Source organism: Rhipicephalus sanguineus, chromosome 9 (assembly GCF_013339695.2).
Source record: "Rhipicephalus sanguineus isolate Rsan-2018 chromosome 9, BIME_Rsan_1.4, whole genome shotgun sequence".
Lineage (NCBI taxonomy): Eukaryota > Metazoa > Arthropoda > Arachnida > Ixodida > Ixodidae > Rhipicephalus > Rhipicephalus sanguineus.
In genome coordinates this window covers 49,185,708-49,209,228 of record NC_051184.2, presented here as the reverse complement: position 1 = coordinate 49,209,228, position 23,521 = coordinate 49,185,708, and positions in this window count along the sequence as shown.

The window sequence follows — 23,521 nt, the reverse complement described above, 5'->3', positions numbered from 1 at the left end:
ATGCAAGGCATGCATGTAACCAATGGTCACCTGAGTGCACTTCGTTTCGTAAATAGCAGTGTATCCTTAGTAAGCCTTGAAGAGGCCACGGGCGTAATACAGGGGACAGTACAAACACGATGAACCAGCGGCGCGCATCCTGGGAGATGATGTTTTTCGACCACGCGGAGTCACGATTCGTGAGTTGATAATAGAATACAAATGGTTGAGGTTTTACGTCCCTAAACCACGATATGTTTACGAGAGACGCCGTAGTGGAGGGCTCTGAAAATTTCGACTACCCGGGGCTCTTTAACGTGCACCTAATGCTAAGTACACGGTCCTGAAGCATTTTGGCCTCCAAAAAAAAAAATGCGGCTGCCACGGTCGGGATCGATCCCCAACCTGCGGGACTCCTCAGTTGAGGAATAGTACAAGCGTGACAAATAGAGGCGGCTATGTTGTGTTTTGTAATACAAATGCGAAAATGCCACGTATCTAGGGCTGCGTGTCGTTCCGAAAAGCACAAGTGATGGCTCATGTTAGTGCGGACCGACTTCTAAGTGGAACAGCGTTCATGGCACTATGACTTCGCATAAGCGTGTATGACGCCGCGTATCACGCGTGTACTCTCATGTACACCCACGAAATGTTATGGCACGAGCAAAATTCTTTACAGACTTACTACACTTGCGCGTCGTATTTTCTTCATCGAAGCACATAATTGCAGCTCCAATTTCGCAACATCTTTTTTCGAAGCTTCCACGTGCAGTCGCAATCAATTCACAAACGTTCTTTGTTCTTCAGACAAAGCGAAGTGCCCTAGCAGAAACTGGTGCAACTACACTCTGGCGCAAAGTTTTGTTCACTAGCGAAGACTAGAAAGCGACGGCGGTGCGAGGCGTGCACCTAAGACATGGTTGCCTCAACGCCTTTTGTCTCGTAATTAACACTGTATAAAGGGAAACAGCTCCGAAAGACGAAGGAGAATCACAGAATGGCGACGTACAGCAGCGCTGTCCCCTGCTTTGTCCTTTGAGCGCTGTTATCTTTAGTGGCGTGTTATCCTTAGAACGCTGTTATCCTTACTAGCCTAAGACGTTACAGAGTTGATACGGATGGTCAGAACGGCAAAAAGTCGCACACACATGGCGTTTGCGCAATTCTGGCGAAAGCGAAGCAGCTGCGTTTGTTTTTAATGCTTCTGTATTACTCAACTGAGAGTTTGTGTCGCCGGGTGATGAAGTGCATCATCTCCCAGGATGGCACCACTTCGTAATCCTGCCTGTGTTACTCTCTATAAGGCGTAATATTCCCAGTAGGAACACGGATTTGCAGGTATTCTGAAACGTGACCCGATTTAATGAAAGAGTCCGCCTCCAAACATAACAGAAAGTAGCAGCTGCGCAGCGAGAGACAGTTAATCTAGTTGCTAGGGGTTCATTTTAGAAGAAATGAAGGCATGAATTGTCTTGTCCGTTTGTTCGCGTGTAATACCACAATAACCTGGGTTTCACGTGCCAAAGCCACGATATGATTATGAGACATGGCGAAGTGGGGGCTCCAAAATATTAGACTGGCTAGTGTTGTTTACCGTGCACTGACGTCGCATAGTACACGGGCCTCAAGCATTCCTGCTCCATCAAAATGCGACCCCTGCGGCCGGGATCGAACCCGCCACCTTCGGGTCAGCAGCGAAGCACCGTAACCAGTGCAACATCGAGCCGGACTATCTTCTCATGTGTCCTTGTTTTCACGCCTTTCTTTGTTGTCAGACGAATTGCTGGCACATTTGCTTAGCGTTCCTTCGGACTTCATGTTGATCATACGTGATGAACCATAAGGTGAACAGCTTAAAATGCGAGGCCTGAAGCGTATGCAAGAAACTTTATAAAACGAGCACAAGGCGTTTTTTTTTCTTATCACAGATATGATGAGCTTCCAGTCATGCGAACTCACACGTTCCGATAAGTTGATAACTCCTAAGTTCGTAAGGCATCTCATGTGCTCACAAGTTCTGTCACATCGACTGACAATCTTCAACCTTAATTGTGAGGTACACTGTTCGTGCCATCCCTTTTTTATGTAATTTATTTATTATTATCCGTTAGCGGTCATTCGCACGCGCAATATCTGCGCATTAATCACGGATGCCTCGCTCATTGTGCCAACCCAGACGAGTCATGCACCTCTTGCATTATTTTACGCGCGTTCGAAGGAGCTACGTGACAAGGAGTACGTTTTCTTTGTTTTGCGTTGTTTTATGATCTTCACGTCCAGACGACGGCCTGCATTCATTAAGAACGGACAGGTGCGAACTCTCTGACGGGCTTAGGGCAGAACGCTGACGCCTCTCCGTGAGCGGTCTCGGGCCAGGTTCTGCATCCCCGCGCGTTATCTGCCGTTCTTCCATACGAGCGTCCAGGCGCGGTGCCATTCAAGCACCAACCCAGCGACTGAGCACCTCTCAACCTAACTGTGTTCTGAAACCTCGGTGTTCCTCAACCTCAACCTCAACCTCGGTGTTCTGAAAGGACGCGTTCGATTTCTGTCGACGCCTCTTTGACCACTCCCGGATGCTAATTAGTTCAGATAATTAGCGGACGTGTAGGAAGATGGGATATCCCCAACGAGCACGTCGCCTTTCATTTCGTGAAAACAAAATTTATCGCAAGAAAAGTGCGAGGCAAGGGCGTCCTACGTTCTGTCTTCTTTTCCATTTACGTCTCAACGACCATTTCTTCAGTTAAATTACGCGTTATTGTGCGTTACGGCTGTTGATGCCAAAGCGCGCTCTGCTCTTGTAGCGACAACTACAAGAAAGCTGCATCTTTCTGTGCTCACTTTTCTATGATATTTAGCTGTGCAACAAACAGCAATAGAGATGCACGTGCCCGTTTATCTTCTACTTTTATTATGACGAAGCTGTTTATGGCTAGGTTTTGGCGGATCGTATCCGCGTACAAAATACGCAAAGAACAACTTTCGGCGAAACGATTGACTCGACTAATCCAGCATTTTGGCTTCGCGAAAATGTACGTGGCATAAAAGTAAACATAAAATTTTATGATTTTGCCAACATGGCAGAATGACGTGAACAATTTTGCTTCAAAGATATTTTTGTACTTTCAAAACAATAGGGATTCTTAAATCCTACAGGATTTCATCTTGGGACCGCCGTTGGCCTCCGTATGCGTCATGCGCAAGAGAAACAGCGGGGAATTTGAGTTGATGTCTTTTATTCGCTAAATACATTTCATAATTATACTGTGTGAATTCATTACAAATATGTTCACTACACCGGACCCACCATAGTCAGAGCTTTGCTGACTTCCATCTTCGTAGTAGTGGAAGGCTTCTGAATTTTTCCTTTCGCTTCAGGTTAAGCAAAAAAAAAAGCTATTAGGAATAAACGAAGAAAACAGCAGGCTTACCTTCCATAGCTTATACTGTAACTTTCTTTGTCCTGTAAAATGCACCACAGAAAACGTAAGATGGAAAACTTACATTCTGCAAGCCACAAATGAATGATCATTGTGGCACGCATAAAAGGCTCGATATTCCAGATAGTTATAAAGTGAAAATGAATTTTAATTATTCTTTCTACGACATTCCCGAAATAGCACAATTGAATCGACGGAGGACGTCAAATCCTTTAATCGGTACTATAGAGGATTTAGCCTGCGCCCTCCAATAGCGTGACCTAAATGGACTGTCACTTTTCTGCAAGCACAACATACTTCAACAAATCCTTAATAGAAATTGCTCTTCTTTTAGGTTTGTTCTGTATCGCCGGTGCAGCGCACTCACATGGTCCAGACAACGCCTCCTCTATTAAAAATTAGGTAGAGGAGGCGCTGGTTCAGATATATTTGCAATTTGCAGGTGCGAGCATTTAGCCCAGTGGTTAACCCTTTATGAGCTCATATATTCTTTTCACACGACAACAGAAAATATGCCTGCAGAATATATAAATAACGTACTTAGAAATTGTATGAAGGAATTTTCAACAAAATACGACCATTACTTTATGAGAAAAACGTGGGACAACACCTGTCTCATTGTCTCATGAGCGCACCAAGCCGTACTTCTTCGCGAAATTTCTTGCACGAAAACGCTCGAAGCAAGTGGTAAAGAGAGGCACTTCAGAAACTGCGCAAAAAAATTCTGGTGCAACTCATTTCTAGCTGTGATACACAACGTGCGCCTGCGCCTGTTGCGCTGTGCCAGTGGCTCTGCCTGACCTCTTCGCATACAGCAATCGTTTTAGCTCATTTCTGTCTCTACTGTTCGCGTAGATAAGGAAGAGCACCTTTAGTTATACCTGAATTTGCGCCCATATATAATATTGCGGCTATGAATCAAGGTAAGCCACATCAATATGGTGTCACCGAATGCACTGAATCCTATAAATGCATTCATGAACTTAATTCAGGTCTGAGGTATTGGCTTTTCTCTTAAGCTTTGCATATCTGTGTTCTCTTTCGCTTCCTGACTCTAGGGCATCGATCTCGTCATTCCTCCCTTTCGGGCCTCCATTTCAGGAACAACGTCTTAGCCACAGCTCTTAGTCTCATTGCCACATGTACCGCAGTGGTAAAATAGGACAAAAATGAATTTCAGGGCCTTCTCTGTCATGAAGCGTTCTTTTGACGTAATAATGTCAAGCGAACTTTAAAAAAAGCATTTATGCGTGCTTGTTATGTAGTTAGGCTCAGCAAGGAACTGCTTCATGTTTCGTTCAAGTACACTTCGACACGATTGTTGGTCGATATACTGCTCCAATTTTGAAACAAAATAACTTTCTGCTAGAACTACTTCTCTCGAAATTCAGAAAAGGACAAACATACCATAAATTTAGAACTTTAGCTATCTTGCACACTGTGGAACAGCAGTTTAAAAACATTTCTGCAGAACAAAACAAAATTAGACTCAGTGTATCACCGATACCATGCATCGTAAACATATGAAACATTTTTCTTGGTTTCCGAAATGTTTCTTACCCATGGCAGCAGAAAATCATAGCGCTGATGGCAACGCGCAGGGGCAGAGGAAGCTTTTACTGAAGAAGAAAAAGTGGGACAGATTCGTCCTATTATCCCTCAAAGGGTTAAAGGAGAACTTCGGTGCATTTTGACCATATTGATGTAATGCCGTTTCAAATAGTATTAACAGTCATGTAACAGCTAGGGTGGTTCATTTTGCCGAGAGATTCGTCAATAACTTTAAATCAGCAATAAACAATGTGTCAGTACCGAAACCTAAATAGGGGGCTGCTTCATGATGGGTAGACGATGACGTCATGAAATACACTACACGCCGCCATAGCACACGTGATTCTTCTAGCGCGCGAAACACAAGGTGGGGATGTTTTGCGACGCGAAATCAAGCTGTGCCAGCTCGTCTGAGTTTACCAGCGACGAAGTGAGTGAGGAGTGCAGCTATCTGAGCTCGAAAGCATCGCCTTTTGATTTCGGACCGCAGGTTCGTGAAGCAGCTGACGTGCCCCGCATTGACGGTATCGAGTCGCGGCGAATCGAAGTAAGCGCGCGCTGCGTCCATCTGCTGCGTGTGGCAGAGTAGGAAAGGGGTAGAAACGATGCGTCACGTACACAGGGGGCTCGCTTTTAAAGGCGTCATTCCGCACTTGGTTACCAATTTAAAAATTCGTTTTCTGAGAAACTAAATGACTTACGCTTGTATAAATTGGTACATATGATCAGGGCACAGAAGAGAACATATGTTGAAATTTTTATTGAAATTGGTGAGTCAGAAAGTCTGCTGTTCTTTAACATGAACTGACATCCCACAGTACACAGGCCTCTAGCATTTCGCCTCCACCCAAGTTAGACCGCTGCGACCAGGATCGAACCCGCGACCTTCGGGTCAGCGTCCGAAAACCGTAACCGCTGCACCACCGCGGCGCACAAGTAGATATAACGAGCAGGACAGGGGCACACAGTTTTTTGAATGCGCCCTGAAATACGATTTCAGGATATCATAAAAAAATGTCGCTATACGATTCTTAACTAACAAAAGTCGACCTACAATCCAGAGACGACACTAATTGTTTGGGTTGGCTTTTTTTGCACACCGTGATACCGAGACAGGGAGAGCACGCTTTACAAGAGCATATCGAAAATCTGATTGCGCTGGGCGTCGCTTTTTCCTCGTACAAGTAGAAAAAGCAGCCAGGACACAATTTGCAGGTAGACACGCAACTTTAGGTCATCATAAAATGATGTCACTTCACGATTCTTAAACAGCACATAGCGCCAACATTACATGTTACACTTTCTTTCTTTCTTTCTTTCTTTCTTTCTTTCTTTCTTTCTTTCTTTCTTTCTTTCTTTGTTCATTGGCGTTTGTCGGTCTTGCCATTCATTCATTCATTCATTCATTCATTCATTCATTCATTCATTCATTCATTCATTCATTCATTCATTCATTCATTCGCTAATTATAATATTAAAATATATTCGTATGTTCTCATACATAGGAGTGCTGTTACGCGGAAGATCTTCCTACGGCTCTTCTCTCACGAAATGTTGCCTATACACGCCATGCGAAAGGGGCAGTGAGTCCGTTCCCTTGCACTTTAGCTATTGCAGCGCAGTCCCATGTTTCCAACATTGCTACAGCGTAACTTCCGTCGCATGCTGCTACGGCACTAGCTTCTTGGTAATGAGGCCTGCCGTTGGTCGCTTCTACGAGAGGACAGGCTGGGGTTATAAGTTATATATGACACGGCCGTACTTCCAAACTTTCTTGCCTTCCCGCGACACCACGCGTTCACCGTTTACATGTCTCTGTGCTACGCGTTGTGTCCGCAGAAAACACCGTAAGAGCAGTGACGCTCTCATTAACGAAGCCGGAGAGCGTGTAGTGCATTGGTGGCTGTGACTTATTATCTTAGCAGAGGCTTTTCGTTTTGCAGTTGTCACTGAACGTCCTGACTTAAATGGGCCAACGCAGCTTATGTGAGAAACGCTTCGCGCAGTCACGTGTACACCAACACGTCTAGCACTACCAGCAATGAATGTACTACGTAGCCAGTTAAACAGACATCGCCTCGGCCAGCTTCCTCGTGTAGTAGAAAAATTCAACGTATCCATATCTCGCGCATTCTGAATTATGGCGCCTAATTTGGCCCCATGAAAAGTAAAGCCATTACCCACGCGAGTTCTTCCCCTTCATGTTTAGCTCTCAGTGCAAGTAGTTCTAAGAGCATAACATGTACTTTTAATTCGATCGTTTCCTCTAATTTACTGTAATTAAACTGATATGGGTGCGTTGCCTCAAAAGCAAAATATATGAATGGAATGGAAAACAGTCTGGTGAGAGCAGTCCTTAATAGTCCGATGATCATGTTAGTTCCTGTGTCAGCTCTCGATTAAAACTTTAGTTGAGAGAAAACGATTACCGCGGCATAACCAATTTCATTATTTATGCCGCGATAATTATTTGCCGATGAGGTGCTCTTGAACAACTACGATAATCTATTTTAACTACAAGGGTCCCAGTATTTATAATACACTATTATAGCATTGAATCGTATATAAAACAAGATGCATGCACGCAATCTTTTGTGAGTTACTGACGCAGTGCACGTGTGCTCGTTTCAGGAAAAGCCAGATTGATGCCCTAATATTTGAAGAAACGTCAAGTGCACAATATTTCATGCAACGGCACTCACTGAACGTTCTGTGTTGCAGCCGTGTAGGATTGTAGGTGTAGCGTGTTAAAGTGTTGGCTGCCCACGCAGACGAGGTCACGAGAAGGCCGCGACCTGTGTCTACTCTTATGTGCGTTTCTTCGTTCACTTCGTACTGCGATGCACTACTATTCGCAATGTAATGTGGGCTAGTCACGCTTTTGACAGCTAGACAGCCTCGCCGACGACAAATCTGCGCCACGCGTTTTGTCTATGTTCTTGGAGTGAGAATGGAAGGGATCACGCATGGAAACGCAGTGGGAACAAATGGGGTGCCTGCTGCGCACGCTACTGTGAAGCTTACGACAGGGTTGGTGGCCAGGTTGGAGGGAGAGGGGAGGGTTAGCCGTTGTAAAAAATCACGCAAGAGCATTAAAAGATACCAATATCACAAACACGAAAAATGTAGAAATAAAACGTAAAAGCGTCCGTACAATAACACGCACTTTGAAAAAACAAGGGACGCACTCAGCTTGCCCATCGTCCCAACGTTTTTGTTGGTTGTTATCCTTGTGAAAATATTTACGCGGTCGTTGCCCCTTTAGGTCCCACTTCGACGCTGCTTCAAGATTTGTTTGCACAGCAAGTGGATTTTGATATGTTCGTCGCCTTCGTTGAGAAAATATATTGTGTCCGCTATGAACGTTTTGGAGAACGTATTTCACGAGTAAGTCAAGGTAGTACATAGAAAAAAATGGTCTGTCACTGCTGTCTGTTAGAGGCAAGCGTGTTTTTTTTTTTGCTTGTATTCTGAAGCGTCTGAGTTCAGTTTTAATTGACAGTTTTTAGAACCTACTCGCTATACTCGCGGCACGGCAGGACGCCTTTAACCATTAGAGTGCCTCAAAAGTTTCTAGAAGAGCAATCCCTGCAAAGAGCCAAAAGCCATTGAAGAATGGAACTATTACAACCACATTCTTGAAAGAAGTATTTAGCTGAGATCATAGCATGCACCGTTCCCTTTCAGAGCACGCTCATTATTGTGAGTGTTCGCTCTGATATAAATATGCACGTTCACCCTAGCATCGCAGGTGAGAAAAGAAAATCTGAAAATACGAGTCTTCTCGCAAAGAAGGGACAAAAAAAAGCTGGGAAGATCATCGATACTGCACAGTGCCCGGAAAGTGGCAGGAGCTGGCAGCGTTAAACACCTTCCTTTTCATGTTTGATAGCAACAGCAAAGCAAAAAGCCGGGATGCTAAGCGGAGGCTATTTCGCCTGAACCGGGGAAGCAGACGGGTCCAGTGATCGAAAACTTGATTGGATCGGCGAAGGGTTAACGTAGCTAAACACAAAAATGCGATAGCAAGAAACTAATGCTATATGAAGTGAGGCTCGCCAATGGATACTCTCAGTTTGAACAGCGCTCCTGTTGCAAAGGCGGCCGAAGCAGCGAAGGAAACTAGCGTGCTTCAAGTGTCGAGCTGTGACACTTGATAGTTCGCGCTCATCTTCTTTTTGTTCGTTTAGCGGCGTCCCTTGAGCTCGAGTGGCTTCCGTACGCTCCGTAACATGAGCGCGGACATCACGGTGAAAGCGTGAAACATCCCTCTTCCCCTCAGCACAAGAAAACCGCGCGAGCAGACAGCGGAAGGTGCAAGGTTCTTCCTGCGCAAGTATAAGAAGAAGCGAGCGAGCTCGCCGATGACTTTTAAATGCGCCTGTCGCGCTCCTAACGCCATCTCGCTGGTAATGAAGAAACGCTTATAAGCGCAGCCGTCTCTGAGTCCGTCCAGCGGTAAATGGTGCGTATATAACGCTCGCCGTTACCTACGTGGAGGATCTGCGTTTCGTGGCGTAGTGGCTAGCGCCACTCGCTGCGGAGGAAGAGGTCCCTGGTTCGATTCCGCGCTTCGGAAGCATTTTTCTGAATTATTTTTCTTTGGGGCTTTTATATATATATATATATATATATATATATATACATACTTATACATATACGGTGCATGACGGCGGCGACGGCGACGGCAAAATCCAGCCGAGACTGTCCATATAATTGCTATCGCAATAAAAGCGTCTGCAACTTACACAAGCAGTTGTGAAATTATAAAGTTACCAAGAGCCTCGAAAAGCGCGTAGTGAATACAACGTCGAAACTAGGGGCGATAGGTATATTTTCGATGACAGCCTTACAAATCTCGAATTACAATGATGAAAAAACCCTTATACGCTCACTTGTATTTAAAGACGATGTTTGGGAATTACACAAAGTGCTGACACAAAAGCGAATAGTCTACGCGTTTGTAATGGAAGCGCACGTTGCTTTAATGCAAGTGTATTGCATGTGTGCGTGCGTGTGCCTCCGTGTGTGCGTGCGAATATGCGTGGGTGCATGTGCGTGGGTCATAAAGGATAACGAAGGCCCATATAAATATAATATGTTTAAAATTTCCTTTCTGCCTCATGGTATGTTGCGCAGTTTCAGATGGACGCGCAAAGAACCGGTGAAACAGAAGAAATAAGCGAATGCCATGCAGCAACGCGAAATTTACGCCTGATACCTAAGTTTGCTTCTCAGGAAAGTGTCAACATTTGCACGGCAAGAACTTTAATAACAATATCTAGGTAAGATTTGTGCCGCTGTGCAGAGGAAGAATGAGGGAGTAAAAGACAAGAAGCGGACCGATATTTGTTTCGTAAAACACACCAACAAATTCACTGATTGCCGTACGAGTGTGGTGTATAAGATCCCTTTCAGCTGCGGCCGCTTCTACGTAGGACAGACGGGCCGATGCATCAACCAGAGATTGTTAGAACATAAGAGATCGCTAACAGGAGGCTCACCTTCTAATCTATCTTTACATTGTCGAGATTGTAAGTGCACGCCAAAATTTGATGAATGCGCAGTGTTGTACCGGCATAGAAATGAAGAAACGCGCCTGATTATTGAAGCATGGCATATCGAGAATAGTGGTGGTGCATGCGTGAGCCAACCGTCGATTTACTTGCATAAAGATGAAATCAAATGCCTTAAGTGTTATCTTCCACGTAGACTGCCACGCGTGCCGGATTGATAGGTTCGCCTGTGGCATGGGCATGCGCAGATAAGTTTTCGTGCCTTCTTTCTTTTCAGCCGTTGTGCGTCTCTTCAGTTGTTAGTCGGCGTTTGTGGTGTCCTGACTTCTTTCTTGTGTCCGTGTTTGCACGCCCTGTCTTTTTAGAATGAATACTTACCAACTAGCTCAGCTCTCTGTTATTCTAAAATATATGGGGTTTTGCGTCCCAAACCACGATATTGTCACGTAGGTGAAGTTGAGCTGGCCGGCGCACAAACGAGCAGAAAGGCAGACCCCGACGGCAATAAAACCAGAGTCCTTCAATATTCTCCTGGTCATGAAGCTGCGCCGTAACTCTATGAGGGAGCTTTGTGCCATGCAAGCGGAGGCCGCGGGGCGGCGCTGCGTCCATTCTGTTGGCATCGCGCCGACGGCAGCAGAGGTGGCTGCCGGTGTCACTGCGAAATATTGTGGCGTGTTAGCTCGTCCTTTTCGGCCGTAGGTTTTTTTCATGTGGCTAGTGTGTTGTGCCTGAAGGTCGGGAAGGATTCCGCGTACCTGCTGCGTACTCGGATGTCGATCCGGATACAAGGGAAACGACGGAAAAGTGCCGATGTTCTCGCTTCCTCGAGACACCGAACGGCGGGAAAAGTGGAAGCGCGCCATACCGCGACAAGGAACTGGTGGTTTCACATTCGATTCCCCACATGTACGCGTTTGTGAAAAGCACTTTGACGAGAGTGACATCGTTCGCGTGGACCAGTGGATAATCGGAGGTGCTGTCGTGACGTCGCAGCGCGACGTTCCGAAACTGCCGAGGATTTTCGTGGCCTCCCGGCGTATTTGTCAAGCGCGAAAACGTCCAGAGCTCGCCTGCCTAGACAGCAAACGCGTTCTAAGCGTCGTCGGGAACTATCATCAGATGTGGATACCGTTGAGGCTGCACCGACGCTGTGCACGAGCCCCTCTGACACAGCTACTGCGGAGAAAAACACAGCTAATGAAGGTGAGCATATTGATCGCCTTGACGCACACTTACTCGTTGCATGCCCGTAAAACATGAGTTCGAGGAGTGCAACGTTCGCCGTTTTCTTTTATACAGGCACTGAGGTCACCAAAAACGTAGAGGTGGCATGCCAAACAGACGGAGCTATATGCAGTTCCTCGCAGCTTCAAAAATTGGAAGCACACGTTCGTTGCTTGGAACGGCGACTTCAGCGCTCAGCTGAAGCTTGCTAGGGTGACAGCGCAAGAGAGGCGCACCTTCGTTATGCGAGCGAATGATTTCTTTAAAACGTTTAATATACACACAAGATATGTGTTGTGCATGTGTATTAGGGCAAACGTCTGTATTAAATAAAAACATTTGGTTTTGAGTGCTGGTGATCTAATAGGGTTTGAATTGATGGATCAATAAACAGTTCCTAACCGTCGTGCGTAATAAGCCTGGTTCTGACGTGCTAATTGTATATGTATGAGCACATAATGAAGACCGAGACGCTTACGGATGCCGGAAATGAAGAAAAATAATTTAGCGGAAGTCACAACTGATGAGCGCAATAAATACGTACTCACGAGAGATGATCATTTTTTTGCGTTACGTGTTGACGCCGCCGACGTGGGACACCGACGATCAATTTTCGCGTTTGATGAGGCATGTAAGGCTTTCATCTTGACAGTAAAAACAGTAAAGAAGGATTCGGAAAACTACACATTACTGCATGAGCAAGCGAAGTTTAAATGCGGCACGGCACTGTAGTGATAAATGAACGCGAAATAAAACACGAAAACCTGGGGAAAGCCCTGCGAACTATCCCTCGATCATCGTTAATTTTCAAAGAACTAATTCATTCAAACTGGCTCTTGGTTCTTTAAATAGGAGGCTATATTGCCATATATTCGTATACAACCAGGTATAGCCTGAAAGATTTGATATGCACGATAAAAAGTTGCAACCACTGCGTTTCCGCGACGCGCGAAGATCCGCCAGAGTCCTTGAAGGACTCCGTATCATCCACAAAGTTCCCCTAGATTCTTCAGAAAAAAAAAAAAAAAAAACCTACGTTTATAGCAGTAGTATATCGCGCACAGCGGAAGCAGCATGCGTTTGTTGCCATCGCATTTCTAGCTTTAAGGCCTCATTCGACGCTAAATTGCACTTTATTAGACAGTCCCCGAATTTCCGTGAAGGTAACATCACTCTGAAGATGTACTAAACGTTCGCGGGTACTTTCAATCACGTTTTGCAGTTCAGACCGGCGCCGTACAACTTCAGCGCCGGTGCCGCTCCGATGCCCACGCACGGGCGAGGGCGCCCCTAGCGGCTGCTCCTGTCCCTATATCAAACTTTCGCGGGAGCTTCATGACCAGGAGAAGTATTGAAGGACTCTGATAAAACTAAGGGTAATTTATTGGGGCTTACTTGCGCCCGAAAGCAAGCTAAAGCACACCGCTCGGCGACAGCCAACAGAAAAGAACCCAGCGTGCCCGAACAGCGGCTGACAGAATCCCCGCCGGTGGGTGTGACGATCCATTATCTATCCGTTATCTTGCAGCACATCCGGGCATCAAGCTGGCTTGCGGATACACTCCAGCACATAAAAACGGCGATAAAGAAAGCGATTAGAAGTCCGCTTCTTTTCTAAACACACGTGGCAATATGATTGTGAGGGATGCCGTAGTGGAGGGCTCTGGAAATTTGGACCATCTGGTGTTCTTTAACATGCACTGAGATCGCACAATACACGGCCCTCTACCATTTCGCCTCCACCGAAACGCGACCGCCGCGGCCGGGATCCAACCCGCGAGAGCAAAATCTTTCGAACATGCATAAACACCGACTCTATTAAAATCAAATGCATGCTTGAATAAGTAAGTACCATTTTCGTTCTTGTGAGAATAAAGATGAAGTGAGTTATAGCACAGTAGATATACGCTGAGTGAGAAAATTGCACGCGTTTCTTTTGAACAAAGGCATTCTTGTTTCTTATATCTATAACTGTTCTTTTTTGGCATCTCAATATTCTCGAGAAACATTTTGTTTTTTTCATTGCAGCTACTTGTAACCAAAGCCTCTGCTTTAGGCAGTCCCTGAAGTAAAGTAAAGCGAGATTGAGTTTTAATGTTATATTTTGCTAGCCTGATAAAAATTTGCGCTTTTTATTACATTGAACACTATATGACGGAAACGTCGCTTAGATCTCAATATGTGTCAGTCTACAGAGAGTCATGTTGTTTTATTATATTACACCACCAAGTAATAGCTCTTTTAACGAGTGAGTGGAACAACACGTGCATGTAAATCGTTAGCGAAAAGAGGTCAGTGGCTTCGCCTGACTTAGTGAACGCAGAAAGATTCGTAAACAAGGGGTGTGCTGGAGCCGAGGTTTCGAGAAGCGGACTTGACTTTTCTTCAGTTGCAGCCTTGAAGAAGGCAAGTTCGCTTGTCCAAACGTCGGCTCCAGCACAGCCCCTGTTTGCATTTTTTTACAGCGAAAGCTGTTATGAGATCACAACAAGGGCCGTTTTTGGCGCCGTAGTTGTCCGCCGCCGCCGCCACCGGTGTCCGTAACTACTGTCGCTCCAAATAAGAAAATAAATAAATAAGAAAGAACTTCCAGGGTGGAAATTTCCAGGATGGACGAGAATCGAACCTGGGACCTCTGCGTGAGAGCCCAGCATTCTACTTCAGAGCCATGCCGGTGCTTGAAACCGCTTTGCAAAAAGACCCTATACGGGCTTCATTTCGCGAAGGAACCACATTAACATATGTAATGCAGTGTGGTAGAAGCGTACAATAACAACCAAGCGTCACACAACGCCAGTTCTGCAACCAGGCGTCATACAATGCGAATTGCGCAACGAGTGGGTTGTTGAATGCTTCCAACCCATTACAAAGGGCTCTGCCATAATCCTTGATCGTCATCAGTCACAGCATCAACAAACTGCACATAAATCCTTAGAGGTGGTTAGCGGGTACCACGGTTCTCCGCAGAATGATGAAAAATGCATAGGTGCTGCTTCTCCACTTTACAAAAATTACGATAATTTATAGCGTAATGTGTTCCTCGAGAGGGCACTTCTATTGGTTGCCAAGCAAGGCAATGAGGCTCCCATGATCCATTTCCTCAGGGTCTAAATATAGTTAATTCTCTCTCTCTCTCTATCTTTCTCACGTTAACGTCTGTTATAAAGCGTGGTGGGAGAGGTAAATAATCACCGGGCGTCACACAATGCGAATTACGTAACTAGTGGGTCCTTTAAAACTTCCAACCCATTACAAAAGGCTCAGCCATAATTCTTCATCGTCATCAGCATTCGCATCAAGAAAGCGCACACAATGCCTTACGATCGTACCTCCCTTCTCCGCAGAATGACGAATAATGTCGTGGTGGGTGCTTCCCAACTTCCCAAAAATTATGATTTGTGGCGTAGTGGGTACGTTGCTAGTGTAATTGTATTAGTAGCCACAAGAGAGTTTATAACGGCCTCTAGAAATGGCGCTCTTCCAGCTTTCGCTGTAACTGTGCTGCGCTTTCCGCGCAGGCCTGGCGTTTTCGCATCACAAATTTCCATCTTCCCCTGATTCTTGCCTTTTTTTTTAAAGGCAGAAAGGCTGTTCAGAAAATATTGTTTCAATGCAGAGTTGGGTTTAGTCTATGTGAATGGAGTTGTGAATACATCCAACATCTTGCGCAATACACAAGCCATTTATCGAGCGTAGACCTCTCGTGTGATAATGAGAACTTCACTTCCCTATTCGCCTTAAAGGAGAGAGGTCAACCATAGTAATATATAAAGGAAATTGTATGCGGCTGTGCACATGTCGAACATGCTTCTTAGCAAAAAGCGCTATAGCTCGTCGTTTGCAGGACAACACTGTGCTCTCGGGAACCGCAAGCCATAGAGTTTCCTAAAATTAACTAGAGGGGACTCTGGCGCTGCGATCGTTCAGCTACCATGGGAATGATGGGTAGTACACAAATTTGCCTAGTCTTCGTGCTTGCGGCTTCAAACGTACTTGTGGCTTTGTTTATTGCCGTGTTTTGGCGTTCGTTTCGGATAAAAGAATAGACCGTTGTGAACTTCGTGACCATGTTTGATTTGGTTAGCCTAAAAAAGTTAAAGTGGTGAAGTGGAACTGCTGACTTTTGCTGAATTTAGTTTTGCGACAAAGCGGATGCAGCCGACGCGGAGCCAAACGGAGCCGAAAGAACGAAGTTTAGACAAATTTGAGTACTACCCATCATTCCCATGCTGGCTGAAGCGTCATGCGTTGCAGCTCCCATAGACACTAGCGCCAGAGTTCCCTCTAGTAAGTATTGTAGGAAACTCTATGCCGCAAGCCGTCCACAGACACGGAAGTCGACGACGGCCTGTTTCGTCGCGGCTCAGTGCGCTCGAATGTATCCACGCCCAGGTTACTGGACTTTGGTTGAAGCTTACTGGGCCGGGCAATAAGAGCACTGAGGTTCCCCGATTTAAACGACGAAGCAAATGGGAAATGTTAGCGAAACGTTAGTGCACATTCCCGTGAGGCAGAAAAATTGCGCCCATATTTCGAAGTCAGCTGACGGGCCGAGGAAGACTGCGACGTCAACAGTGATCGCTTTCAATTGCGTGTCGACGTTTCCCAGCGCTAAAGAAGATATCGGGGCAGCCTGCCAGAAAAGCCACTGGACAAAAATACCAGCGGGTTAACCTCCAATTTCTGTGTTCAAATATATAAAAAATAAAACATTAACACAAGCCAAAATTGCTTTTATTTACATATTTCATGCGTTCGTTCGTCTTTTGTTTATTTGTGTGCGTGTTTGCGTCTGTGTGTGCGTGTGTTGGGGGTGTGCGTGCGTGTGTGTGCATTGACACACATCACCGCGCTCTTCTTAAATAAACGATGCCTTGCATTTTCTGCGCAACGAAGCCAGATTATTCTTGGAATTCACCAGCACGCCGGAGGGCCGAAGCGCTAAGCTTATGGCGAATTCTACGGCACAGTAATGCTTTCACTACACTTGTACTGGGTTTTTTTAACAAGACGTTAGAACAAAGTTTTAGAAGTCGTCTAGGTAGCCTTAGAAGATCGCACCTTCGGCCCAGTGTAATGCGCAGAGTTAATGCAAGGGAAAAAATGTCCTTGATGACACTTTCGTTCCTCTTCCGAGCAACACCTTGGCGGAATGCTTCGGCTGTTCGAGCGGACTGTATAGGATGACTGCATTCTCAAGCCCTTTTGTATGCGGTGTGCACGAGGGAAGATCCGCTTACACAATGCCTCCGGCGCGTACTATTTACTTGCATACGAGATGATTAAACACGCGCTGTTCCACAGTTCAAGAACTTTGTGCAAGAATATGAGTATTGAGACAGCTCTGCAGAACAGAGACTTCAATTATTATCTTTTGCCATTCCCGAAAACTTTATCTGGGTTATCCGTTGCACCAGGGCTTTGAGAATGAACGACAAAAGTTTTCTGAAGCACCGTGCCGCAATATTTCATCTCAGGAGAGAAATGACCAAGGTGTACAAAAAGCGCTCATTTTCTTTATACGCCGCATAGTACGTACCTAGTGATAGAGAGTCGTAGCACATTTTCATGTGTACTTTGTGTCGCCGCGTCTTCTTACTGAGCCGCCAGTAAAGTAGGCGACTATTCAACTAGATACGTTGAGATCCAGACAAACCGGAACACACATGTTGTCCTGTATTAAACTCAGTACATTTTCACGCCGTGGGCCTTCGAGTAGATGACTTCTGGCAACATACATCTGCACTTCTTTATGCCCTCATTACTAGTCTGCCTCATGGTATGTTGCGCAGTTTCATATTTGCGTACAAACAACCGCTGAAACAAACCAAATAGGCAAATGCCATGAAACCAAGTTTTGTTCTGTTCTGTTATTATTTTTCCCGCTAGCGTAAAGGACCCATTTGTGAAATCGCCGTCGTGTAGTGTGCATAGCCATCCCGGCTAACGCAAAGAGACGCTTTAAAGGGCAATGCATTAGGAGAGAGCTCATTCGCTCGCGCATCGCCGGCGTTCACGGAGTACAACATCACTGTAACTTTTTTTTAAACTAATATTTGTGGTTTTATAGACACCCTGTTCTGAAATCTGTTAGAGCTAGCTTATAGTTATAGTGATCGCTTAGGCATTTAGGTAATATACCTAGGATGTTTCGCGAGGGTAGATGAAAATAAGTTGTGCAGTATGCACTATTTCTACTTTGTCGCTTGAGAATCAGCCACGCCAAACCAGGAAAGGCGGTAAAGTCATGGCATCAAGCCTGTGTCAGCCTCAGTAATCACAGTTTGACGACTCGTTAAATAGGGAAATATTCCTCCGGCAAGTTCGTATTAATCGGATTATGATAGGCTTATATTAAATAGAAGGATTAAGGGGCTTACTTGTTCTGTTAAGAAAGAGAGCACGGAAAGTGCTTTCTTTTTTAAGCTGTAACAGCGTTTAAATAATAACTTTCATCAGGACGCTACTGCATCTACAGCAATAGCTCTTGTTAAGACTCTTTCTTCTTAAGCTTTTATTGTTTTTTCCATAATTAACAATAATGTAGCTCACATGGTTCTTAAAAGCCTCTCGCGTTTTTATAATCCACTCTTTGACTGTTTACAGTGAAAGTGCATATGGCTATGCTAAAGCAAAGTTCGTCCGTCCTATGTACGCATGAGCTGCTAGCCCCCATTGCCACAGAAAATGGGCAAGCCTCCCTACTTAGCACTGGTCCACTAAAAATGAAGAGCAGGTGCAAACACTGTGACAAGCACAAGAGAAACTTGTTTGTAAGCTCATTAAGAAACACAAGTCATTTAATGAACAGTCAGGGATCAACAGTGTTAAACACCGGGGCCGCACATTTAATCTTCGCTGCTCAACTGTGCGGAGTGCTTGGGCGGTGATCATGTTATCTGACAAAGATTCGAGACACGTAAAAATTAGTGAGATGCAGCGTTTTTAACTAGGTTTTTTTCTATCGCTTGATCCAGAGGAGATGTTGATTTCACATTTTTCACGTGATAATCCGCGACACGCTCGGTCCACATGTTTCGAAATTACCTGCACTAATTACATTACTCCACGTCAGCCCTGGTTCTCGCTTTTTCATTCACTCGGCCTATCCGCCTAAATAATTTTTCTTGACTGCATAGAAACGACGCCTTGCGCGCGTTAGCCCGAGTGCGCCTTGCGCCCCCACTGTGGATTCAGTGTTGATTTGTTACAGAACCGTTTTTGCGTGTACTACCGTGTTTTTTCTTCACGTTGTCTCCATGGTAACAAACAGTCAACAAACTGTGGTTTCACTAGAGAGTACTCAAGGGACGCATAGAAAAGAAATCCCAGCAGTTTAGCGGTTCTCTCAAATTTTGTCAACTTTGTTCAACTTTTTCTGGTGAACTCGTCTCTGCACGCTCAGTAGTAACGCTTTTATTGCAGCGCTGAATCCATTCTAAGATTTGGCCGTCCCGTGCCAACTACGAGGGCGAGAGAAGGCTTCAGAGAAAAATAAAATATGGTCGTCGAGAGTTGCAAGGAACTGCGACAGAGGTCGACGCCGACCATAAGTAGGTCTGAATAGAAGCAATTTTTTCGAGACTGGTTTCATCTGCGGCGCTGTTGACTGCAGCACGTATTCCAAACACGGCCTGGGAAGTGCGTAGGCCTTCTTTAGGCAAACCACGGAAGAAAATCGTGGTGATTTAAAGTCTCATGAAGCGAAGGCGCACGCCGGCATTTCTCATCTGAGAAACAGCTATCCACATGAAAGTTATGATTTTAGAGAGTATATAGCAATATTTTATATATATATATATAGCGAAAGTTTAGACGTTACTACGGGTAATATAGCAGACAGCGCCTATCTACTGGGCTTTAACAACTAAGTGTGAGCTAGTGGGCAAGCCAGCGATTTATTTCTCATCTTCTCCGTGCTACCCCCGAAGCTCTCTGCTATCGCCGCGCATTTATTTAAGAAGCGCTTTGAAACCAGGTAACTGCATGCTGTCACGCCAGTGGTCATGCTCGAAAACACCGCCATTTCCCGATGGCCGTTACTCCGCGCTTTTTGACTGCAAGCAATTGGTACTGCGTATGCCTTAGCTCACGATGCATGTGATCTAACGACCGCGCGTGACGTGGAAGTAATGAAAGTAGAGGAAAACGCGGGTCTACATGCGACAATATTGTGCAGAAATGTGCTATGTCAGACGGATCGAAACTAGTGTCTTTCGTTGATAGACCAGTCAACATATTTTATCCCTGTGGCCTCACGACCATTAACGCTCTCGTATCGCGATGAGTGTAGAAGTGACCGGCAGACGGAAGTGACCCGGTATGACAAGCTCGTCTTCTCAATATTTCAATTGTTGGGTATGCGCTAGCCGTATAGGGCCGCCATGTTTTTTTTAAAATACGACTGAGTATAATTGAAGGAGATATTAAGTGCCAAAACAATTGTATGATAACGAGAGATGCCGTAGTGGGGCACTACGGATTAATTTCGACCAGCTGGTGTTCTTTAACGTGCGACTAAATTCAAGCACACGGGTGTTCTTCGCATTACTCCCTTACTGAAATGCGGCCGCCGTGGCCGGGAATTGAACCCGCGCCCTCGAGCTTAGCAACGCCACGTAAACCTACGTTTTACGCTAATACGGTGGGTTACGTGATTGCCACGTCACAGTGTAGACGATGCACACGTTTATTGCTTTTGTCTTAAAAAGGCAGTGACAGTTATGAAGTCGTCTGAGTAAATTGCAAATACATGCCAACGTGTTTTTTTGTCTCCTCTTTTTTTTTAAATTAAGGACAGGAAGGAGTCCGTGGTATATACGTTGTGCAACAGGCTTCGCGGCACAAATAGTCACAAGTGCAGGGCAAGAGGACGAGGCTGGCACTCAGAATGCGTGGGCTGAAGAGAGTCTCTTCTCCAAGAGGTGTTTCTTCTGCGGCGTTGGCAATGGCGACGGATATTCCGCACACGTTCTGAGAACCACACCGGGGCTTTTCCGCAAATAGATATCGGGGGTTTATAAAACCCTTCGGCGTCGACGTGACGTTCGCTACGGACGACGCCCACGTGCCTCAGAAGAATGGATCGTTTGGCGAGTCGGTATGTAATAATGAAAAAGAAAAGCGCAAAAAACGAACACACGGCGAGAAAGCGCCCGTGTTCCTATCTTCCTCTCTTTGTTCTCGTTTCTTGTGCTTTTTTTTTAATTATTACCACATGGCTCCTAGTCAAATATATGGCGAGGATAGAGGCTTTGAGGAGTGCATTGGGAGGGGGGGAATGGTCGCTGACTCACTTGACAGCTCAGAGTGGTTTAAGACCTTTTAAATAGGTGCCCTTCTTTACAGACTGATCTAAGAACAAATAAAATATTGTTTTTCAGGACAACTTGGGAAAGACTGCTATAGTTTTTCCAATCACCACTTAAATATGCCTCCATTAAACGCTGTTCTCGATGGCGCTTTCGGAGATAAAAAACTCTGCGCGTGGTATATGATGTATGAAACTGTCACACAGAGCAAGCATGGTATTGTATGTGAATCACAGGCAAACTGCCGTGTCTCGTGTACCTAATAAAAGACGTCCCCCAAAGAAAACAGAAGATACAGCAACAACTGTTACTGAAGCCATCTGAGTATAAGCGTGTCCGTAAACATAGCTTTTCTTTCTTTTATATTTTGAGCATCATCCTTAGCCTCTGGAAATATAAATTTACGCCTGAAATGCCACACATTATTTTGTTTTTTTTTCTACTTGTCTAAATCATGGTGCTGGTCGCGTAGTTGAAAAAGTGGGCTTATCGTTGGATTCTGGTAAGAGGTGACGGCCGCTCTGAAGGACTTAGCAGAATGCAGCCACGCCTAACATCAACAGTGGCGTGGAAAACTTTGGAAGCAGTAATTACAGACATGTCGCTTTCATCCAAAGCCGCTTATCAAGAAACCAGTATTGCGTTAAGAAGTCGGAGGCATTGCCGTGAAGAAAGCCAAAAAAACAACACAGGGCATCTTTAGGCTCATGCAACAAGTTTCTCGACTGTGTTCAGCGAATTACTCAACCGTTTTTGTAGAAGGGAAGGACGTGTGCGAGGGGTCAGCGCTAAATCCTTGTCGTTGTCGACACCCTCTGACTTGTGATACTCTGTTGAGACAGGGAGAGCTTCTGTTCGTGTCGCAAAGAGGACGATGAGAAAATCCATTCTATTCGTTCTCAACCGTTTTTATCCGCATCTGCTTTGTTTCGTAAGAATTTGATAGGTCATTATTTTTCTGTGTCACTGTACCCTTGGAAAAGCAGCAGCCAGAAAGGGACGGACGGGATACTAGTGCAGTAAACGTGCGGCTGTCCACTACGCTTACACTTCATCACTGAGGGCAGTCTACACGCAAAAATGGTATGGGTGTGATGAGACGAAAGTGGTGGACACCGGCGAATACTGCACACTGAGGTGAAACTAAGCTGCGTGATAGGACGTGCCGTTCAATAGAGCGTACACGTAGGACTGCCACACCCCCAAATAAACGTAGCGAATATCCAGTATTCTAGTAGCTCCGTGGACGGCAGATAAATCTCATTTTAACAATCTGCCGCAGCATCCTCATCCTGAACGTTCATCCGGCATGATCTATTTTATCTGTACAGGTGAGAAATGTAGCACAGGCGGCGTTTTTTGCGTCCGTGTGGTGCAGCAATTCGCTTATCATGAAAGAAAAGAAGCCCAAAAGCTCCTATACATTTCCACAATCACGAAAACTGAGGTTTGTGTTATGCGATTGTGTTTCTGTTTATTCAGATATCTTCACGACGCAGACACAGCCATACGTAGAACACTCTCAGGCCAACAGTAATGGTTACAGAAGTGTGTTCACCAAAATCACTATCGCCAGTACCTGCTAAGTCTACCCGCCTGGATACCTAATCCGACTCTCTGCGGTTCTGTGATAGCACTGTTGGCATTCCATGGGACTCGTGTTATGCGCATTATGGATATGGAAAGGCATTTACTGCGTGTGCGATGGATAATAATGAAACCGCCATAGGGATTAAACCTTTATCGCATTAGCCATGCGTTTGCAACTAAGCCTGCACGCAGGCGTTCTGGAGACACAGCTCTTTTGACCACGCTTGACAATGCCTATAAGGGACAAAGTGTAACAACAGGGAGAAGCGAGACATGTTACGAGACTGCGACTGTGTATCGTAATATAGAGTGGCTGCGTCCAAGGGCTCAGCCAGTATGGAGCCACAAACCTTTCTTTTCTGACGTTGCCAAATCAAAGATTGTAGAGATCGAAAAATGGCGTGAACGACATGAGAATACCTTTGTTGAACTTCGTTCTCTGGACCAATAATCCACAAAGCCGTGTGCAACCAGAATTTATACAAACCAAACTTGCGCACATGTTGTGGAATTGAGAGGTCCATTATGGTAGTGTGTACACCGCAAAACCAACGGAGAAATACAGAAGAGAGTGAATGAAACCTCTCTTCACTCTCTTCTGCCTCTTTCTTTTTTTTTAAAGTTGACTTTGCATTGTGTACATCCCCGTAATGCACCGCAACCTTCTCAAGGCTTCTATGGTTCAAAGGTAGTCTCAAAAAGAATTCTGATTTGGGATGCGATCCAACACTTGTACTGGCTTCTGTCAAAATGGATTCAGGAGAAGAAGCATTGTATGTCTCTCGATATACAAGCATTGTACAAAGCACGACCTAATGATAATTCCTACGTGCTCCGTTAATGCAAACAATCTCTTCACCGGACTGTACAGCTTACGTAAGGCGTAAATAATCCTGGCAGAAAA